The sequence below is a fragment of the Melozone crissalis genome, unplaced genomic scaffold, assembly GCF_028551555.1.
Source record: "Melozone crissalis strain CALT ecotype California unplaced genomic scaffold, PUWL_Pcris_2 ptg000097l_1, whole genome shotgun sequence".
In the NCBI taxonomy this organism is placed as follows: domain Eukaryota; kingdom Metazoa; phylum Chordata; class Aves; order Passeriformes; family Passerellidae; genus Melozone; species Melozone crissalis.
The window spans coordinates 1015969-1039037 of NW_026535874.1; positions in this window are offsets into that span (position 1 = coordinate 1015969).

Genomic DNA, 23069 nt, shown 5'->3' on the forward strand with positions numbered 1-23069 from the left:
TCCAAATGGTCTCCATGGTTCCATGCAGCCCCACGCTGTCACAATGGCCCCTTGTTTTTGATGAGGCCTCAGTGTCACAATGATCCCTACATTCCATGGAGCCACACAGCATCAGTACAGTCCCCTTGGATCCATGAGGCCCAGCAATGTCACAATGCTCTCCATGATTCCATGAGGCCCCACAGTGTCACAATGGTCCCTTGTTGTCACAGGGTCCCACAGTGTCACAATGGTCCCTTGGTGCCACAGGGCCCCACAGTGTTACAATGGTCCCTTGGTTCCATGGCCCTGTGCTGCTGCATTCCCCCCTCCCCTTCTCAGGCCGCCCTGCCAGCTGAGAAATGCTCCTTGGGCCTCGGCCTTGGCCAACAGCCCCTGGGCTCAGCTCCTCTGCAGCTCATCACAAACACTGCTCCAGCCACTGCTGCTGCCCAACCAGCTCCTGGTTCCTTTAGCAGAACTGTTTTTGTTCCCTCAGTGGCACAACATCCCTGTTCTCACACTGCCAAAGAAAGCTGTTGATGCCAAGTATATCCAGGATGAACCATTGCTGGGACTGAAGCCCCTCTCTTGGGGCCCTGCAAACAGCGCTCTAAAAGGAGCCCTTGGAGCTCTCCTGGGCCAGCGACTCCCTCTGGGTGGGGCCTTTCCCAGCTGGGAACTCTCCCGTTTGCTGCACTCGGGGATCCTGAACAATGACAGAGCCTGGGCCGATCCCCCCACTCTTCGAGGCTCAGCACTCTGCCCACTGGGAAGATGCCAAAGCATCCTCAGTGAGCATTCCGTGCCCTCAGGGGAATTGCTCACAGGTGCCTTGCACTGACTCTTGGTGTCTGTGTGCACACACGAGTGCCTGTGCTGGGGAAATGTGGCAGAAATGCTGCTCTCTGAGGAGTTTGAGCGCCTTGGATAGCTGAGTCAGTCAGGCCTGTAGGAAAGGTTAAATCACAAGGCCTAAGTGAAGTTAATTGCTGCTAAGAGTTGTTCTTTTGCTAAGGTGTTCTTTTGCTAAGTTGCTACCTTTAGTGTAATTTATAAACTAAGCAAAATATTGTAAAGTTTTATTCCTTTGTAAAATTGCAAAGTCAAAAGCTTTTATTTAGGTTGAATGCTGTTACGCTCTGCTCTTTTGCTAAATTGTGAAGTTGAAAGTATCAGTTAAGGTTAAGATATAAGTTAAGTCCTGTTAAGTTTGAGCTCTGTTAAGCTTTTAGGCCATATTCCTTTGATCCTTGCCCTCACTGTCCTTGTGTCACACACACACACAGAGGGACAGTTCTGGGTTAATTTCTGGTTTGATTGCCTGGATTCTTTTTGGTTTTGTTGTTGCTTTGTTTCCCTGGTGTGCCTGAAGAGTCCAGTCAGGAGCAGAGCGACTCTTGCCAAGGAACTTTGTGCTGCTGTTGGTTAATATTAAATCTGGTTTTTGCTGCTCCCTTGCTGGGGATTATTTCAGCGCTCTCAAGCCCTCGTTCGTAACAGGGTGAAGGAGCCCTGGCCCAGGCTCTGGCTCTGGGGGACACAGGGACCCTGCCGGGAGGTCCCTGTCTCCCTGTGCCACCCCCAGGGTCCCGGCCCCCCCGTCCCTGTGTCAGGCTCGGGGGTCGATCTCGTGGAACACCATCTGGGGGAGGCTGCGGGGCCGGGGGCAGGGGGACCCGGGGGGACAGAGGACCCCGCTGTGCATGAGCAGGGTTGGACTGCTCTGGGGGGAACTGTGAGGGGAGCCGGGGCAGAGTGACCTTCCCAGTGACCTCACACAGCCTCTGTGATGTCCCACAGCCCCCGTGATGTCACACTGACCCTGTGATGTCACACAGCCATCTGTGATGTCACACAGCCCTTGTGATGTCACACTGACCCTGTGATGTCACAGTGTCCCTGTGATGTCACAGAACCAACTCTATGTCCCCTTGTGATGTCATACAGCAGTGCTGTGATGCCACAGAAGTCTGATGTCACAAAGTCACCCTGTGATGTCACGATCTGTTCTGTGATGTCACAGCCTTCTCTGTGATGTTACACAGCTACCCGGTGATGTCACAACCCACTCCCTGATGCCACAGAGCCACCCTCTCTCATGGCAGACTCTGCGCTATGGCTTCACATCCTACTCTGGGATGTCACAGCTAGCTCTGGGATGTTACAGCCAGCTCTGTGATGTCACCATCCCCTCAGTGATGTCACAGAACCCTCAAGAACTCAGTTCTGTTGAAACCCTGAAGTTTCTTGTACTTTGAAGAGATCCCTGTCAGGGACACAACTGAGAAAGTGTCCCCAGGTTCCAGCTAGAACAGAACCCTGCAGGCAGTGATGCCAGGTGGGGACAAGCAAGGGAAAGCTGTCTCTGGTGCTCCCCACAAGCCCCACATTGGCTGGAGATTGTGCCTGTGAGACTGAGAGTGAGTGACTGAGTGGCAGAGAGCTCCCAGGGGTTTGGGCGTCTGATTTTCTGTTCCTGTGGGTGTGCATTCCCTCTTCCATTGGGGGCAGCTACGGGAAATACTCATTCCCAAGCTGAAAAAGATGTTTTTGTTAAGTTTTGGAGAGTTTTAAATTTAGAGGGGAGTTATATTTCTGAAGGGAGTTTAAAAGGGATTGTTCATGGTTATTTGAGGAGCTTCCTGATATCTCTGTTGATTCTGTCTATCAGTTATCATTTTGGGATGCTGTCGGGGAAAAGTTTTATATTTTACAAACACAAGGGGTTTTAAAAGTTGGGAAATTTTATCTGTTGTTTCATTCAATTTATAGGATCATTTAAGGAGTTCATGGTTCCAACCCTTTTCCCTGGTTTATTCAACCCGCCCTTCACGATCCCGAACCCAGGTTCCCTGAGAACAGGATGGGAGATGGCGCCCGCCCTTTGGCACAGACAAGCCATCTGCTGTCTGCCATCTCCCCTCCTTTTCTGTCCTCTCCTCAGGGTGGTAGTGGCCATACTGCCTTGAGATATTCCCTCACCCACATTCCTTCATTCCCTAGTTCTAATCCTCCTTCCTATAAATCACAAGACGGCAATACTCCTGTTAGAGAGACCGCCATTTTAGATTCCCTCCCACCTTCATCCCCATTTCCCACCTTTGCTTCAGGTGCCTCCTCTGTGACGGGTCTCACCTTAATGTTGAATTCCACCGCTGCATTGGGTCCCTCCCCTGTCATCAGAAAGCTCCTCCCGGGTGCAGGCTCCACCTCTCCACTTCCAGACCCCTTCTCCAGTCCAGCTTCTTCCAGTTCCCACATCACTGGAACCGGACATGGGGCCAACTGGAAGGAAGCCATTTTGGCTACCAAAGGCCTTCAACGCCAGGCATTGCCGGTCAACAGAAAGGCCTGCGCCTGTGCCAGCAGACCTGCCTCCTCTACAGAGGAAAAGAGTGATAGCTTATCTGAGAGTGAGGATGAGCCCAAGGATTCTTGGCAGAGGATGCGGAGAAAAGCTGCAAAGGAGGGGGACCGGGAGGTGATATCCAAGATTCAGGTGGTGTGCAGTATCAGCAGGGGCCAAAACCTAAATGGGAATCCATAGGGAATAGATTCCCATTTAGGCTTTGGCCCCTGGGAATCCGTAGGGAATAGATTCCCATTTAGGTTTTGGCCCCTGCTTATACTGCACAGGTGCCACCTGAATCTTGGATTCCCTACCTCCATAGGGAAATGAATGACTTAGTAAAGGCTGCCAAGGATTATGGGAGGGGTTCTCCCTATTTTAACAATTTGCTGGACGTGCCATTTACTGCCCACACAATGGTATCACAAAATTTAAAACGGTGTATGAAAATTATATTGTCACCCGATGAATTTATTTTCTGGAAAGGAGTTTGGATAAAAAAAGTTCATGAGTTACCAAAAGGTTATGTTGAGGAAGAAGGGCGACAACACCTCACAATGGACCGCATTACCAGGGAAGGAGACTATACTAGACTGCAGTATCAGGCTGAAGTCTTCCCCCAGTCAATACTGGAAGATCTCAAAGGCGCTGCATGGTCCACCCTCCTCCAAACACCTGATAATTCTGCACCCCACACTGACTTCACTGACATTCACCAGGGCCCGGATGAGAACTATATCAAGTTCATAAAGCACCTTATGAAAGCCCTGGAAAAACAGGTAGATGATCAAAAGGTCCAGGATGATCTTATTAGCAAATTAGCTTTCTATAATGCCAGTATTGACTGCAGAAAGGTTCTTCACAGCCTCCCCCTTGACCCTGAGCCTACCATTGCTCAGATGGTTGATGCTTGCATATTCCAAGCGGTCTCAGACCGTGACTCCAGCCTAGCCAAGGCCACCAGCCAGGGTGCAATTGAAATGCTGGTTGCAGCAAATGTGCTTCCCCACAATACAGAATGTAATAAAGGCAGTGGAAACTGTTATAACTGCAGGAAAACTGGACATGTAACAAAAGATTATAAATACAAGAATACTGTTCTGGCTTTTTACCTAACCCTCAGTCCTACAGCCATTACCCAAACTGTTCCTGAAGCTAACAGCACTACCAGCCCTCGGGAAACTCCCAGCAGAGCACAAAATGACACCAAATATGAAGTTATTTGGTCCCACCCTTCCATCGGTGAGAGATGACCTAGGTTACAATATAAAGATGTACTCTATTCCCATCCTCAAGAGCTGTTGAAACAGGAGGGGTATTGTTTTATTCCTTATCTCCTGTTAATAGGCCTATCAATGCCTTTCTGCATGACTCAGAGATAATGCCCTCCAGGAGCCATTTCTGTTTAATGGACCCACCTCATGACTCATAGAATGATATCAGCCCATTGTGAGATGCTCCACCCAGGGGGAAAGAGCTAAGCATGCCCCCCTGGATATTATCTGGGCTTTGGGACAAAACAAGCTGCCTTTCCACTGGATTCCCCAGAGCAACAGCTGCCATTTCCACTGGAACTTCAGAGGTAGGCTACACCCTGCTACAGGATCACTGCTCCAACATAACCACATCTGCCACTCCAGGAGGACTGCAGCCACCATTCCAACTGCACTGCTATCAGCACCCTGACCAAGAGTGACAGGTTATATTCTGACTTTATCAGTGTTTTTTCTTATGTATTATTGCATGATTTTTGATTTTTTTTTCCTAATAAATTGTATTTCTGACATCGAGTCTCTCTCTGGTTTTGCTTTCAAACCAGAACAAATGGAAAACCCTGAGTGGGTTTCCTGAAAAACAAACCCACCTCAGAAACAACCTGCTCAGTCCAGACTGCCTGGAATGATGTCACCTTTCTACAAGGGACAGTGTGAGCAGAAATGATCTCTGGGAGCAGAATTCTCTGAGTCTTGCACCTGAATTCTCTGTCCCTGTCGTTTCCCTGGATTTCTGTTGCAGATGAAGCTGCTCCTGCCATCCTCACCTTTTGCCTCTCTCTTGAATGCAAACAGATGTTCCCAGGTGTATTGATTTTTCAAAGTTTCTACAAAACTTTTTTGTTCCTCATGGAACGAAGGGGCCATTTTGGCACTGAGGAGGTGACATGGAAGCAAGGAGTCAATTATGACCCTGGGGTCCCATGGAACCAAGGGGCCATGGTGACACAGCAGGGCCACGTGGATCCAGTGGTCCATGGTGACACTGTGGATCCAAGCAGACAATGGAGACACCCCCAGAACCTCGTGGAACCAAGGAGTCCATGGTGACCCAGCGGGGCTGCATGGAGCCAATGGCCCATGGTGACACTGCCCATCCAAGGAAGACATTGTAACACTGCGGAGGCTTATGGAGCGAGGGAGGCCATTGTGACACTGAAGAACTTCATGGCACCAAATATCCATGGTGACACAGCAGGGCATCATGGGAACCAATGAACCGCTGTTGGCAGTAAGGACACTCATGGACCCAGGGGCCCTTGTGGCACTGCAGAACCAACAGAGCTGTTGGACCTTGTCCACTGGCCCTGCAGAGCTCCTTGGGAGGCACGGCAGGAGCAGCACCCTGGGAGCCTCGGGAATGCCCCTCTGGGATCCATGGCACACACTGCCAGGGGCTGGAATTCCCATTCCCAGGCAGGAAAAGATGCTCCAAGTGGAGCACGATCTTACAGTGGGGGATGAAGCTGCGCCAGTGCACAAAGCTCCTCCTGTAGTTGGAGCACACGCAGGGCTTCCCTTACCGGTGCCTCCGTTGGTGTCGGGACAAGGTAGAGCTGTTTGAGAAGCTCTTCCCATGCTGGGGACACTTGTAGGGCCTCTCCCCGGTGTGGGTGCGCTGGTGGACGCTGAGGTGGGAGTTGTGTTGGAATCCCTCCCCGCCCTCAGGGCGGTGGAAGGGCCTCTCCTCAGTGTGAATCCGCTCATGCAGGAGGAGATGAGAGCTGATCCGAAACCTCTTCCCACAATGGGAACACTCATAGGGCCTCTCCCCAGTGTGGATGCGTTGGTTCCTGATGAGTTCTGAGCTGCAGCTGAAGCCCTTCTTACATTCCTCACACTTGTAGGGCCATTGCCCGGTGTGGATCACCTGGTGGCGGATCAGGGTGCTGCTCTGCCTGAAGCTCTTCCCACACTCCAAGCACTTGTAGGGATTCTCCCCATTGTGAAGCTGCTCATGCACCACCAGCTCCGAGCTCTGGCTGAAGTTCCGTCCACCTTCCTGGCCCAGGGTGGGTCTTTCCTCCTCAGAGCACACTGGGCTGGGTTTGCAGCCCCTCTTCCTGTGGGATCTCCAGGGCTTTTCCTCTCCATTGGATTCTTGTGCCATGGAGCTGCGCAAAACAGCCTCTTCCACGAGGTTCTGCTGTGGGGATTTGTCCGCCCTGGTTTCCATCCTCAGCTCCTTGTCTGGGGCAGGAAGGACAAAGAGAGGATGAGATTTGCCTCTGTGACAGAGGGAAGGGGAAGGAGATCTCCCCAGTGCTTTCCCGGCAGGACGGCATTGGCAGTGAGGTTGTCCTGCAGCTGGGGGCTGTGCTGGGCTGGGAGATGGAGCAGGAGAAAGGGGGAAAGGGGCACTGACTTCCTCCTCACCCGCCTGGGTGTCCTGGGGCATTGTCTCGGTTTGAATAGACAGGTGTCTGCTAAGGAAGGCAAGAGCCTCCCTTGAAATGGAAAATGTAAACAACCTCCTTCCAAACAGTTATAATTTTGAAATTATGGGGCTCTAAGGAAACAGATATGGGAATAGGAATAACAGCTATTTAGCAGGAAAATTAAAATATAAACACAATAGTTCAAAGAAAAAACACTGACAGATTCAGAATACGACCTGACACCCTGTGGGTCACAGTGGCAGTGGCAGGGATCCTGCAGAACAGTGGGGTTTTCCTCTGAAGATCCAGTGGTGGTGGTGTTGGGCCTGGTCTTCCTCTGGCAATCCAGTGGAAAAGGCTGACTCTGGTCTTCCAGCCCTCTGATTATATCCAGGTAGGAATGCTTGGCTCCTCCCTCTGGGTGGAGCTTCTCACAATGGGATGATGGAATTTTATCAGTCATGCAGTGGCACTCAATGGCCCATTAACAAAAGATATCTCCTGGGAGGGAGAATGGGTTGTGAAAGAGATAAAGAAAACTGCCCAATGAACATAAGATAACTGCCCCATCAGATAGGAATAGAATACACCCCCGCTGTCCAACCTAAGATAGCTGGGAAATGCTTTGCAGTATTCTTTGTCTGTGTGTCTGTGTTCGTGTGTATTTTACACTCAAAGTCCCCCAAATTTCCAAGAGGTTTTCTTTGGGGTGTTGTCTTGCCCCTGTGTCCATCTGCACCTCCCGTCACTCTGTCACTGTCACCTCCAGCCACCTCTGAGCCCACCGGCGCCTCCAAGGTTTGCACTGAATCCCTCCCTCCTGCCCTCCAGCACCAGCAATGACCATGGCAGGGAGCTCAGAGCAGGAGCAGCCAGGCCAGGGCTAACGCCAGGATCAGGAGCACCTGGCAGAGGCAGGAGGAATCCCCCATTCCAGGGGCTGCAAGGGCTGCAAGGGGGGCACCTTTGTCCCCTCCCAGCCCCAGGGCTACAGACCAGGGAGGAGATGCCTCAACTGCCTCAGCTGAATTGCTTCCCTCAGCCCTTGGCCCGGGAAGTCTCCGGCTGGAGCACAACCTCTAGAGGAGAATTTCCACAAGGAAGAGAAAAGAAAGGAACTGTTTCTTCCCTTTCTCTCATCCGTGCCCTGTGTGCTCATTTTCTTGTCGTCTCTTAGCAAAACCAACAAAAAAGCATCTGCACTGAGGTGTTTCCCAGGGTCGGTTCCTAAATAAGGCCAAAGGAAGGTTTTCTGCCACGGAAAAAGTGACAAATGTGGGATATGTTCAGACAGTTGAAAACATGACAATTTCTGAGCACTGGAAATCCAAAGACTATAAAAACTGGAGTTTGCAGTTGTAATGGTCCATTGTCCTCCCTCTTCCCACTGCTGATTTGTCACATCCCAACTCTGGAGGAGCAGATTATGGAAAGAAGACCTGCAGGGAGTGTTGGAGGCCTAATCCCAGAGACTGGAAGAAAGAGTGAAATGAAGAAAAGATTTCCAGTTGTTTTCTTATCATATTGACCACAAATAGCTCTATAGTCCATATGCAATATCCAGATGAAGAAGCACGTTCCTGGTTTTATTTCCAAATTGCAGTACTTTGGAACATCTTTCTGGATGAGAAAAAACCACAGGCCAATAATTGACCCACTTTGGTTCCCAAATCAGAAATCATTCAACTTCTACCAAGATGTCTTCCTCTGCAGGTGTCCCAGATTGCAAGGCAAAATGGATTTTATTTGCCATCTGTATGGCAGTTTTCCTTATCTCTTCCACAACCACTCCTCCCTCCAGGGGTGAAGGCATCTGCTGATAACAGCCTATTGAATGTCACTGCATGGCTGATAAGAATTACAGCATCCCATTGGGAGATTCTCTGCCCAGAGGGAAGAGCCAAGCATTCCTAACTGGATAGAATCTGGAGATTCTGGAATAGCAGCACAACTTCTCCACTGGATTTCCAGTGGAATAGCAGCTGCCTGTTCCTCCACTGGATCCTCAGAGAAAGACTACACCCTTTTCTACGGGAGCCCCTGCACCAACAGAACCCCACCTGCCACTCCAGGAGGACTGCAGCCACATTTCCAATTGGATTGCTACCAACAGCCTGACCAACTGGGTGTCAGGTTGTGTTCTGACTCTGTCAGTGTTGTTTGACTGTACTGCATTGTTGATTTTATCCTTTTATTTTCTTCCCTATTAAATAACTGTTATTTCCGGCTCCTATACTTTTTATTTTTTGCCTGAGAGCCCCTTAATTTAAAATTATAGCAATTCAGAGGGGGAGGGTTCACATTCTCCATTTCATGGGAGGCTCCTGCCTTCCTTAGCAGGCACCTGTCTTTCAAACCAAGACAGCAGGACAGAAGGCACTTTGATTCCTTATGTCCCAAGTTTCTCCTGAGTTCATGACTCATGACTTCAGATGAACTGGAATGGTCCTGACTGCACAAAAGCAGCCACAATGAGAAGAATCAAATGCCCAGGTCACCATTATTTGCACTCGATCCACGCCTTGCACAGCCCAGCAGCAATTCCTACCTGTGCCCCCAGCTCTGGCTCAGCCAGAGGGGCATCGCTCTGGTGTGTGCGGGACCGGCTCCTGCAGGACATAGCGCTGGGAGCCACTCTGTGTCCCACAGCTTCAGCATCTCAGGCACCGCTCCACAGCTGTGGGGCTGTGTCACCACTGTTCCATGGCTGTAGCTCCTGTGCCACCACTGTTCCACGGCTGCAGTTCCTGTGCCACCACTGTTCCATGGCTGTAGCTCCTGTGCCTCCACTATTTCATGGCTGTAGTTCCTGTGCCACCACTGTTCCATGGCTGCAGTTCCTGTGCCACCACTGTTCCATGGCTGTAGCTCCTGTGCCACCACAATTTCATGGCTGTAGTTCCTGTGCCACCACTGTTCCTCCTTTTCCATGCTCACTCCACTGCTGTTCAAAAGCTGTGTGGTGCAGTTTCAGCACGGTTCCTCAGCTCCTCCACCACTGCTCCACTGCTGCTCCAACACTGCTCATCTACCACTGTTCCACTGCTCCTTCTCTGCTCCTCCCCTGCTCCCCTGTTCTTCCACGGCTGCTGCTTCTGTTTTAGTTCTGCTGCCACAGCTGCAGTGTCACAGAGAGGGGAACGTTTGGGCAGCAACTGCTGTGGTGTCACAGAAACCGGGACAACGGGATTGCCACAGCTGTGGTGTCACAGAGAGGGGAACACTGGGGCTGCCGCAGCTCAGGTGTCATGGAGAGGGGAATGTTGGGGTGGCTGCTGCTGTAGTGTCATAGAAGGGACAACTGGGGCTGCCACCACTGAGGTGTCACAGAGAGAGGAACGTTGTGGCTGCCACCACAATGGTATCATACACATGAGAATGCTGGGGGCTGGGGGCTGCCTCTGCTGTGGAGTCATAGAGAGGAGAACATTGGGGCTGCCTCTGCTGTGGAGTCATAGAGAGGAGAATGTTGGGGCTGCCAAAGCTGTGGTGTCACAGACAGGGAACTCTGGGCCTTCCACTGCTCTGGTGTCACAGAAAGGGGGACTTGGGGCTGCCACAACTATGATGTCACAGAGAGGGAAATGTTGGGGCTTACACTGCTAGGGTTCCACAGACAGGGGAATTCTGGGGCTCCCACTGCTGTGGTATCATAGAGAGAGGAATGTTGGGGCTGCCATCCTTGTGGGCTCAAAGACAGGGTAATCTTGGGGCTGCTGCCCCTGTGGTGTCCTACAGAAGTCAATGCTGGAACTGCCAACTCAGTGGTATCACAGAGGGGAATGTTGGGGGAGTCACTGCTGTGGTGTCACAGGGGAGCATTTGGGGCTGCCACCCCTGCAGTGTCACTGAGAGGGCAATGTTGGGCTTGCCACTGTGGTGCTGTCATAAAGAGGAGAATGCTGCGGGTGCCACCTCTGTGGTGTCACAGAGAGGGGAACACTGGGCTTGCAATTGCTTTGGTGTCATAAACAGGGGCACATTGGTATTGCCACTGCTGTCATGTCACAGACAGGGGAACTTTGAGGTTGCCACCACTGGGGTGTCACTGACAGGGGAATGCTCGGTCTTGAACATCTGTGTTATCTTAGAGATGGGAACGTTGGTGTTGCCACCACTGTTGTGTCACAGACATGAAAGCACTGCCAAACCTCCCCTGGTGCTGTGCCCACTCCAGTGCTGCTCCTCTGTGACACTGCACTGCCTCCTGGGGACATTGTCACACTGCAGTGTCTCCTGGGGACATTGTCACACTGTGAAGACTCATGGGACTGTAGGGGCCCTGTGACACTCCAGGGTCTTGTAGAATCCATGGAAGCAAGAGGAGACTGTGAAACTCTGGGACTTCATGGAACCATCCATTGTGATACCTCAGGGCCTCATTCTTTCCAGGAATCCTTGTGACACTGCAGAACTAAATGGAACAAAGGGGACATTGTGACACTGTGGAGTTCATGGAACTGAGGGGATGCTCTGAGACTCTGGTGCCTAAAGATGCTCAGGAACCATTGTGAAGCTGTCGCTTGTGGAACCAAAGGGACATGGTAGCACTGTGGAGTCTCAAGGAGTCCAGAGGCCCTTGTGACTCAGTGAGGCCAGTTGGAACCAACAATCCATTGGGATCCCCCAGAACCTTGTTGTGTCCCGGGATTCTTGTGACATTGTGGGGCCTCATGGAACCAAAGGGAAACTGGGACACTGTGTGATCGCAGGGAACCAAGGGGACTCAGAGACACTGTGGGGCCTCCTGGCTCTCAGTAACTTCAGACACTTGTGTCCATCTACAAGGGGGCAAAAGTCAGCAGCCTGAGCCTGTTGATCCAGAATATTCCTATCTCCATGGAGGGTGTTCCTGCCAGCTGTGGTATTTGTGTTCTCTCTGCTCTCTGGGGGAATTGCATCCTACAAGAGACACTGACCACTCCAGTAGCTGACACCACAGGGCCTCCTGTGGGGTGGGGGCAGAGGCATCTTTCACTCCATTATGTTGCTCAGAGCCCATCCGAGCTGGAATATTTCCAAGGATGGGGCATTCACTGGCTCTCCACCAAGGCTAACGGAGAAAGCAGGGCACTGGGGAAGGCAGCAGGGAGAGCAGACGCTGTGCTGGATGAGCAAGGGAAGAGGATGAGTGCAGAAGGCACAGCCCACCAGGAGGCCGCCAGGCAGAGCCGTGGAGCCTCCCCAGGTGAGAGTGACCTGCCCAGGGAGTGCCCTGCTGCCCTCAGGACTGTGCTGCCACCCTTGGCAGAGGTGTTTTCCCAGCAGAATGTCCCCTGGTCACCCGGGGCTATGCCGCTGCCCCCGGCGGGAGGGCGCCGTCAGCTGAGTGTGCCGTCCCTGGAGTCAGTGGTGGAGGTGCCCGGAGCAGCCTGGCTGTGTTAAATGAGCACCCTGCAGCCCCTCCGTGCCCTGCCGTGGCTGCCAAGACTCCTGAAAGGACTGGCTGCTGTGCAGCTGTGCCCTCTGCTGCCCACTAAGAGATGTCTGAGTGCTCAGCCTCATTCCTGTGCCTGCAGGCAAATCAGTCGATAGAGCGACTGGGAGATGGGGGTTCACTATCCAATAGAGTGGCCGTTAGCCACCCTGGGGGTGGGCGCCAGAAGCGAGAGCCCCCCTCAGGGTTTGCTCCCCCGCCTCACCGGGTAAGTGAAAAAACAATCAGAGTAGTGGTATTTCACCAATGGCCGGGACACCAGCGAGCGGGTCACCCCGCACTGCCGAGCGCATGCCCGGCCTCCCACTTATTCTACACCTCTCATGTCTCTTCACAGTGCCAGACTAGAGTCAAGCTCAACAGGGTCTTCTTTCCCCGCTGATTCTGCCAAGCCCGTTCCCTTTGCTGTGGTTTCGCTGGATAGTAGGTAGGGACAGTGGGAATCCATTCATCCATTCATGCACGTCACTAATTAGATGACGAGGCATTTGGCTATTTTTCAAACACATATAAATAATATATGTTCCTTTTCCGGGTTAAATAAAGGTGGCCCGTCCACCTTGGACAAATCCTGTAAATTGTTTCAAATACAGTAAATTGGTCTGAATCGGGTGGTAATTGATGCGTTATGAATTAAAGTCTTTGTCCCTACTCACTATGAGCTACCTAACTGGCTTGTGGCTTCCTTACGAACCTAGCTACTCTCTAGTTTATTAAAATGTAAAAGTGATAGAAAAAAAAAAAATTGCATACAAAAATCAACATATTAAAACAGCAATAAAAATCTACAAAACATTACAAAGTACAAAAAATGCAAAAATTCACTACCCTGAATCGTGTAATCTTCTGGCCCTACTGGTGAACATATGTACAATCTCCACAGACGATAGGAGTGCTTCTGTGGATAAAGTCTTTGCAACCATTGCTTGCCTCGATTTGGAGAGGCCAAGTGTACTCAAAAGTTCAAAGTTCCCCTTGTACCATTTCCCCCGCGCTCCAAGGGGAAAGCCCATAGAAACAACGTCCTTTGCGTTGGTGAGGCTTTGCACCTTGGTTTCCAAATGTTTGCACTTGTTTACTTTCTCTGCAGCCACTTCTTCCAGAGATGTTCTGGAGGCTTTGTATTGTACTGTCACTTTCACGATGAATTCACGTCCGTCCTTAACAGATATCAGATCTGGTTTGTACAGCTTCTTGATGGTTTCCCTTATGGGTGGTTCTTTGAACACTACCCAGTCCCTCTTCTTCGCCTCCTCAATAAGCCTTTCACAGATATGATTGTGCCTCTTGATTTGAGCGTCCTGAATCACTGGGCAGTAGCCGAGGATGAGGGCGCAGGTTTCGTTGTCCGCATCACAGTGCCTACAGGCCTTGATGTAATTTTCCTCTCTACCTCAGGAGAGAAATTCTCTTGTGGGGTAGAAGTTGGCCCTAGGTTGTAGTGTAGTGAGGAGTTTCCTGTGAGGAATGCATCTATAGTATTGGAGCCAATCACTACTAATTTTATCACCTTCAAAGCTTTTAATTCCACGGCCTTGGGATACTAATTTGGTCCATTTCTTGAATTCTTTTCTCCGCCAATCACAAGGTTTAGGAAATTTAGTTTTAAGGGTCGGTGCTTCCCACTCCGAGGTTGTGTCTGCACTGTTGGGTGGTTCATTCGCCGGGAGTGCTTCCCAAATTGAGGTTATCTTCTCACTTTCCCCTCCAGCTTGAATCCACAATTTCTTATACAGTTGTTCCATTTGATCTTTCTCTAGGAACTCCTTCATTGTTTCATCCGAGGACTGTGCAATCCAGTGCAGTCTCCGGGCCTGTACACTGGGGGATCAGTCCCGCCAACTTGGTGACGCCCAAACCGCCGTCCTTCGTGCTCGAGTACAAGATGGCACTGCAGGTGCACGGAGGTAGTTGCAGCCAGTCCTTGACCGCTGTTCGGATCTTCTGGTCAAGGGCTTCAAGGGCCCCTGTTTCATTTGTGAATGGTCAGCCAGGTAGGTCAGCTGAGGGATGGTGTATGTTTTGAGGATATCAAGTATTTGCAGAGGTTTAAGTGGAGCTTGATCAATTCATTCAAGCCAGAATTCTAGTTTTGTGGGGAGGTTGGCTTTTGCTATCCCAGTCCAGGGGTCAAAGTGTAGGCCAAGGTATTTCTTATATTCCCTGGGGTTGATCATGTTCAGGGGTGCGCTGTTGATGGTCCATGCAGAGCAGTTATTGAAGGTGTAAGAGTCTTCTGTGGGCTTGATGTAGAAGCCGTGGCACTTTTCCCCTTGTGTTTTGAGACCGGTGAAATCGCAGAAGGTCTCTAATATCTTGATATTTGTTTTCATGTTTTCCCAGGAGTCGCTCAACAAGACCAGATCGTCGGCGAATGCCACTGCTGTTATACTACTCTGTCCTCGGTGGAATCCTTTACCACTCTCTTCCAGCTTGCACAACAGGGGGTCCATTGCCAGGTTAAATAAAAGGGGTGACAGTGGGTCACTCTGCTTTACTCCAACCCGGATCTGGATTTTGTCTGTGTGTGTGTTCATTTTTGTGGTGACGTACATATTGATGTCTTTGTACATATTGTTCATCAGGCCAATGATGTGGGGATCCACTCCCCTCAGCTGCAAAGCATGTATGATGTGATGGTGGCTTATGGTGTCAAAAGCCTTGGCGATGTCCACAAATACAACACCCAGTGGTCTGTGTTCACTTTAGGCAGTCTGAAGTATAGTTTGCAGGAGTTTCAGGTTTTCAGAGCACCCTGCTGCTCTAATAAAGCCTCTTTGCCTTGGGTTGAGGGGGCACGCTTTGCTCAGCCTTGCTTTTACAATCCTGGAGAACAGTCTCAACAAGATGGAATTGATTGTGATAGGCCTCCAGTTATTAATGTCCTTTAAATGTTCTGGTTTGGTAGATTTGGGAATCAAAACAGTTCTGCACCCCCTCACCATGTCTGGGATCTCCCCAGATGTTAACCATAAGTTGAAGAGCTCAGCCGTCCGGGAATACCTGAGATCCATCTTTTTGATGTCCCCAAGAGTAACCCTATCTGGACCTGGAGTCGAGCCCTTGCTCATTTCCTGCACATTTCTTTCAATTTCTTTGGCCGTGATTAAGCCTCTGAAGGTGCTGTTGTCTGCCTTCCCATTAATTTCAAAGTCCCTGATGCCAGCAAAAGTACCAGGTGTTTCCCATCTGGCTTTAAATATCGAGTAAATTTCACTGGATGATATATCCCAGGACAAACACTCTACGTCATCCAAAATAATTTTTGCTAGTTTCCCCCTGTCAAGATGGAATAAATGCTGAAAGCAAAGGTAATTACCTTTCTTGATCGCTCTGTCCTTCATCCACTTCTGAAATGGCTTTCTTGGTTGCTTCTCCCGGGTCTCCTTCCCATTTTACCACGTGTAGCAGTTCTTATCTGGCTTATTGATTCTAGGCATCCAAAGCAGTCCTGCACTGCCTGATTAATCATTGTCAGCATCTCCTGGCCGTCCATCAATTGCTTGAATGCTCTGGGGAAGTGGTTAATTGCTCCAGCTGATAAGCGTTCCTTGACTGTCTTTTGGTAATGAGCCTGCAGCTGCCCCGCCCTCTGCTGGTTTCTGGCGCTGGTTGTCCTTATCAGGGCGTCGTCTTAATTTATCCATTGTTTTCTCTCTGGCAGCTGGCCTCCCTGGCGGATGGTTCTCCCCAGGTCCATTTTCCACGGTTCTTGCCTGGGATTGCTGACTCAACCCAGGTTCCATTCCCATGCCCTCAGCTGCTCTCCTGGTATGATGACTCACCTCAGGTCCTCTGTCAGCTCCATCTGTTGGTTTCCTAGGCAGTAATCTTCTTTTGTAACTAATTTGCTTAGCTGTTTTTGTTGTTATGTGTTCGGCGATAGGTTTATTAATGTTTTTGTTTCCCTCGAACTGTGCCTCCAGTCTTATCAGCAGTTCTTCCTCCTCTTTTGTCCAGCATCTTTTGTGGGCTCCTGGATTTGATGTTTCTTTCAGTTGGGAAGCAATGATCCTTTCTTGGTTTCTTATCAATGGGTGTGCCAATCTTTTGTGTTGTCCCAGGCCAATTTTGGTTCTGAAGTCTCTGACGCATACTTCACAGATCCATTCTCCAGCTGGAACCCTTTCAGTTTCTGGACCTCTGCATTTTGCAAAATGACAAATAACACTATGATAGTTAATATTTTCCTTTACACACTTGGAACACCGAAAGCAAACCCTCCTTTTCCAGTGCGACTCCTTTAGATGTTCAATCAGGGCTAACACAGAGTTTACCCGGGTACCACACAACAGGGACAAGGTGGATTTTTGTCAGGAACAGTCACCTTCACCATGTTATCCGGTGACTGCCCTCCGTGTTCCCCAGGCACTAGAGGCAATGCCTCTGGTGTGCCTTCACTCACCTTTTTGCCGCTTCCCTCACCAAGCACAAACGGTTCAGTGTCTCGTGGGAGGCTAGGATCTGAGTCTGAGTGCCCACTGATACCCTGGACAGGCGTACGGGCAGCCCCCAGACCACCCACTCCCGCCCCCCTAAGGACAAAATCCGGATTTTGAGCCATCGAATTGGGGCCATATTTACGGCGAGAACGGAGTGGGTGGTCACTCCACTCCAGTGCTCTTTGCCCCTTCTGCAACCGGGGAGCCAGGTTTCAAGCAATAAGCCAGGCGGCCTTTACCAAGGAATTTGTTTCACCGAATTTCGTAGGAGTTCATTGGTGACTTGGTTTGGAAAGACAGGAGTCTGCTAAGGAAGGCAGGAGCCTCCCCTGAAATGGAGAATGTAAACCCTCCCCACCCCTCTGAATTGCTATCAATTTTAAATTAAGGGGCTCTCAGGCAAATATATGGGAGCAGGAAATAACAGTTCTTTAAGGGGGAAAAGAAAAACATTAAAGGATGAAATAAAACAATGCAGTACACCAGAACAACACTGACAGAGTCAGAACCCAACCTGACGCCCTGTGGGTCACAGTGTTGGTGACAGTCCAATTGGAAATGTGGCTACAGACTTCCTGAAGTATCATTTGTGGTTCTGTTGGAGAAAGTGGGATCTGTAGAGAAGGATGTATTCTTCTTCTGAAGACCCAGTGGTAGAAGAGACAGATGCTGTTCCTCTGGGGAATCCCGTGGAGAAAGCCGTGCCGGTGTCTCAAAAACCTCTGGATTATATCTGGGTAGCAATGCTTGGCTCCTCCCTCTGGGCGGAACATCTCACAATGGGATGTTATAGTTCTTATCAGTCATGCAGTGACATTCAATAGTCTGTTATCAGCAGATGTCCCCTCCCGAGGGAGGTGTGAATGTGGTCACTCAAAGAGAGAGATAAAGCAAACTGCCTACTTGACAAAGGTAATCTGCCATACAGATGGTAATGGAAAACATCTTGCATGCAATCTTCAACATTATCCACCCCTTTTTCTATTTCCATCTGCACCACAAAAAAAAAAAAAAAAAAACCAAAACCAACAACAGCAACAACAACAACAACAACAAAATTTCACACAGTTCTCACTTAAGACTAGGTCTCCCTGTTGTACACAATGGCTTTCTCCATCTTTCTGCATTACCCACCAAGTGTAAACAGGTCATTGAGCAAAAACAATTCCATGGATGGTTTTGTCTTTGCCTGTGATGGGATCAATCCAAACAGTCCTTCCTAAAATACCTTTCATGTGTACAACAGGGACTTTATTTCCATCCACTGTGTGCAGGGGTTCAGACTGGGCAGGACCAGCTCAATTTATGGAGCTTCTGGTGTTGACCGTCCAGCTGGCTTTTGCTGAGGTCATTTCCCAATTTCTAAAAGTCCCCCCCCGAGTGCCTTCAGGGTTGTTTTAAGTAGTCTGTTACACTGTTCAACTTTCCCGGCAGCTGGTGCATGATAAGGAATATGATATATTCAATACCATGTACCCTGGCCCAAGCATTGATAAGGCCATTCTTGAAATGGGTCTCATTTTCTGACTCAATTCACTCAGGGGTGACATGTCTCCACAGGATTTGCTTTTCCAGGCCCAGCATGGTGTTCCAGGCAGTGGCGTGAAGCACAGGGTAGGTTTCCAACCATCCAGTGGTGGCTTGCATCATGGTCAGCACGTAGCGCTTGCCCTGGCGTGTCTGGGGCAGTGTGATGGAGTCAATCTGCCAGGCCTCCCCATACTTGTACTTGGACCACCACCCACCTTACCAGAGCAGCTTCACTCGCTTGGCCTGCTTGATGGCAGCACACGTCTCAGTCATGGATAACCTCTGAAATACTGTCCATGGTTAGATCCACCCCTTGGTCTCGTGCCCACTTATAGGTGTCATCTCTACCCTGATGACCTGAGGCATCATGGGCCCATTGAGCTAAGAACAACTCCCCCTTATGTTGCCAATCTAAGTCTATCTTTGACACCTCTATCTTTGCTGCCTGATTTACCTGCTCGTTGTTTCGGTGTTCCTCATTAGCCCGACTCTTGGGAACATGAGCATCCACATGGTGGACTTTCACAGGTAGCTTCTCTAACCGAGCGGCAACGTCTCTCCACTCATCAGCAGCTCAGATGGGTTTTCCCCTAGGCTGCCAGGTAGCTTTTTTCCACCTTTTCAGCCAGCCCCAAAGAGCATTGGCTACCATCCATGGATCAGTATAAAGGTAGAGCTTTGGCCATTTCTCTCTCTCAGCAATGTCCAGGGCCAGCTGAAGAGCTTTGAGTTCTGCAAGTTGACTTGATCCACCCTCTCCTTTGCTAGCTTGTGCAACCTGTCATGTGGGGCTCCATATGGCTGCTTTCCACTTCTGGTTCATGCCTATGATGAGACAGGAACCATCAGTGAAAAGAGCGTAGCGTGTTTCCTCTTGTGGCAGTTGGTTTTAGGGAGGAGCTTCTTCAGCACGTGTCACTGGTCCTTGTTCCTCTTCATCAGTCAGACAAAAGTTCTCACCTTTGGGCCAGTTTGTAATTATTTCCAGAATCCCAGGGCGATTCAGGTTTCCAACACAGGAGCACTGTGTGATAACAGCAATTCATTTACTCCATGTCGTGTCAGTGGCGTGATGGGTGGAAGGAACCTCGCCTTTGAACATCCACCCCAGCCCCGGTAGTCAGGGTGCCAGGAGGAGTTGTGCTTCTGTACCAGTCACCTCTGAGGCAGCCTGGACTCCTTCATAGGCAGCCAAGATTTCCTTCTCTGTGGGAGTGGAGTTGGCTTCAGACCCTCTGTACCTTTGACTCCAAAATCCCAGTGGTTGGCCTCAAGTCTCCCCAGGCACCTTCTGCCAAAGGGTCCAGGACAAGCCATGGTTCCCGGCTGCAGAGTAGAGCACGTTCTTCACCTCTGCTCCTGTCCTGACTGGGCCAAGGGCAATCACGAGCGATCTCCTGCTTGATCTGGGCAAAGGCTTGTTGCTGTTCAGGACCCCAGTGGAACTCGTTCCTCTTGCAGGTAAAGAGGGCTCACAATCTGACTGTATTCAGGAATGTGCATTCTCCAAAACCTATGGCACCCAGGAAAGCTTGTGTTTCCATCTTCCTAGCTGGTGGAGACATCGCGGTGATTTTGTTGATGACCTCAGTGGGAATCTGATGCAGTCCGTCTTGGCACTTTACTCCCAGGAACTGGGTCTCTCAGGCCCGTCCCTTGACTTTGTCCTTCTTGATAGCAAAGCTGGCTTCTAGCAGAATCCTGATGATCCTCTCTCCTTTCTCAAATACTTCCATTGCCGTGTTCCCCCACACAATGATGTCATCGATGTACTGCAGGTGCTCTGGAGCCTCACCCTTTTCCAGTGCAGCCTGGATCAGTCCATGGTAGATGGTGGGGCTGTGCTTCCACCCCTGGGGCAGTCGGTTCCAGGTATACTGCACTCCCCTCACAGTGAAAGCAAACTGAGGCCTGCATTCTGCTGCCAAAGGAATGGAGAAAAATGTGTTAGCAATGTCAATGGTGGCAAAGCACTTTGCTGCCTTGGACTCAAGCTTGTACTGGAGTTCCAGCATATCCGGCACAGCAGCGCTAAGTGGTGGAGTCACTTCATTCAAGCCACAATAGTCCACTGTCAATCTCCATTCTTTGTTAGACTTGTGCACAGGCCAAGTGGGGCTGTTGAAGGGTGAGTGGGTCTTGCTGACCACCCCTTGGCTCTCCAGCTCACGGATCATTTTGTGGATGGGGATCATGGCATCTTGATTCACCTGATACTGCCGGCGATGCACTGTCTAGGTGGCAATTGGTGGTCTTTGCTCTTCCACCTTCAGGAGTCCTACTGCAGACGGGTTTTCTGATAGTTCAGGCAAAGTGTTCAACTGCTTGGTGTTTTCTGCCTCCACAGCAGCTATGCCAAAAGCCCATCTGAGTCCCTTTGGTCTTTGTAATAGCCGTTCAGGAGGAAACCTATGCCCAGAATACACGGGGCCTCTGGGCCAGTCACAATAGGATGTTTTATCCACTCTTTCCCAGTCAGGCTCACCTCAGCTTCTAACAGGGTCAATTGCTGTGATCCCCCCGTCACCCTGGCAATGGAAATAGGTTCTGCCCCCACATGTCCCAATGGTATTAGGGTACACTGTGCACCAGTATCAACTAAAGCATTGTACTTTTGTGGTTCTGATGTGCCCGGCCATCGGATCCACACCATCCAGAAAATCCGGTTTTCCCGTGCCTCTCACTGGCTGGAGGCAGGACCCCTCTAACCCTGGGTATTCATGGTAGAGGTACCTTCCAGGGGATCTGACAGATCATACTCAGCAGCTCGGTCATGGGAGGTTGAGGCTGCCTTCACTTTACTGGAGTTCCCTTGATTTGTGTTTCCCTCCTTGAGCTGACGCACCCGTGCTGCCAGGACAGAAGTGCGTTTTCCATCCCACCTCCCCATGTCTTCCCCATGGTCACGCAGAAAAAACCACAGGTCAGCCCGTGGGGTGTACCCCCCCTCTCTCTAGCTGGGGAACGTTGGGCTCTGACTCTGGGGCCTGTGACTCACAGCAGTGCAATGTGGGAATTGCTCCTCCTCACCTCTTCCCTCACCACCTCCCTCATCTCCTCTTTGATATCCTTAATCACAGCAGAGACATGAGCCTGCATCAGTCCATTGATCATATTTTCATAATTCTTAAGCTTGTTAGCTACAGAACCCACTGTCTCTTGGTTGTTATCAGCATTAATTGTTGCAATAAAGGTGGTGTATTGGGATGGTCCTAGGTTTGCCAGTCTCCACAACATTTGCCCTGTGCACCTGACTTTGTCGGGGTCATTATCATGCTGTCCATCCCTCCCAAAGAGTCCCTCCAATACTGCCACTTCTCTCAGCTGTTGAATCCCTTCCTCAAGGGTCTTCCAGCACATTCTATGGTGCTGGTCCTGCATTCTCTCCCTGTGGACAAACCTCTCTCTGACACTCATTAAAAGCTGCTCCCAGAGGGAAAGAGACCCTGGCTCCTTTACAACAATCTGATTGATACCTGAGTCGTGGGTCAAGGGTCCCAAATTCCTTGCCTCACCATCATCCAGCTGGACGCTTGTACTCATAAGATCTCAGATGCGAAGTAGCCAGGTTGTATAAGCCTCACGTCCCTGTCATACAATGTCTTTGCACAGATTACGGAGACTTTTGTACATCAGGGACTCGGTGATGATCGCAACCTCTGGCTCCCCTTTGGGTTGTGAGGGCCTTCTTTTATCTGGGTGCTCTGCTTTTGTCTTAGATCTCTTTGTTTCTAGAGGGGCAACTGCTGCTGGCTGTGTCTGCCTTTGCAATTCAGCCGGAACCTGGACAGTTGTAACATCTGTGGGTTCTGCTGCCGCACTATTAGACTTTCCCTCTTCAAGGCAGAGGAAGGGCTTCTCACCAGCTGGGGAAGTGTATTCCTTCAGCATCCGGCCCATCTCACGTATCTCCTTCACCAGACCCCCAAGCCAATCTGGGTAGTTCACATCTGGGGTGGGATGTGGGGCAGGGTCAGGCTCTGGGGCAGCAGCATCCCTAGACTCTGGTGGCGTATTAGATTCTGGGGTTGGTGTCAGGGTGGTTATCCAGGTTAGTCACCCCTTCTCTCTAAATGCTAAATAGAGCAGGCCTATCAGCAACACCAGCCACTGTATGACATCATTAATATTTAGAGTGGATCTGAACCCTTCAAAAACTGGTGGGGCGGACCCAAAGAGATGGCTAAAGGGTTGGGAGAAGATTTCACCTGGTGTCATTTCCTTATAGCAGGTGCCATTATTAAAGTAACCTCAAAAACACACTGTTAGTATGTGATAGCTGTGAATCTGTGTGCCTGCTTTCCAGAGGAAGTTAAAAATCCATTAATTGCTCACCTTTTTCACCCATAAAACAAACCGGATAACAGATACAGTAGCCTTGGTTATAGGACCAATGTTTAGATAAGGGCCTATAAATGGGAGAAATACAGCCATGATCACGTGCCACCCAAACCAGGGCCAGCTGGACCACATGGCGTCGCATAATGAGGTTTCTATAGCTACACACAAAAATTAGATTACTCAAGAACTGTTATTCCTTTTTTGTTTCTGTGCCCTCCAGCCGCACGTTAGGCGCCAAAATCTGTCTTGGTTTGGAAAGACAGGAGTCTGCTAAGGAAGGCAAGAGCTTCCCCTGAAATGGAGAATGTAAACCCTCCCCACTCCTCCGAATTGCTA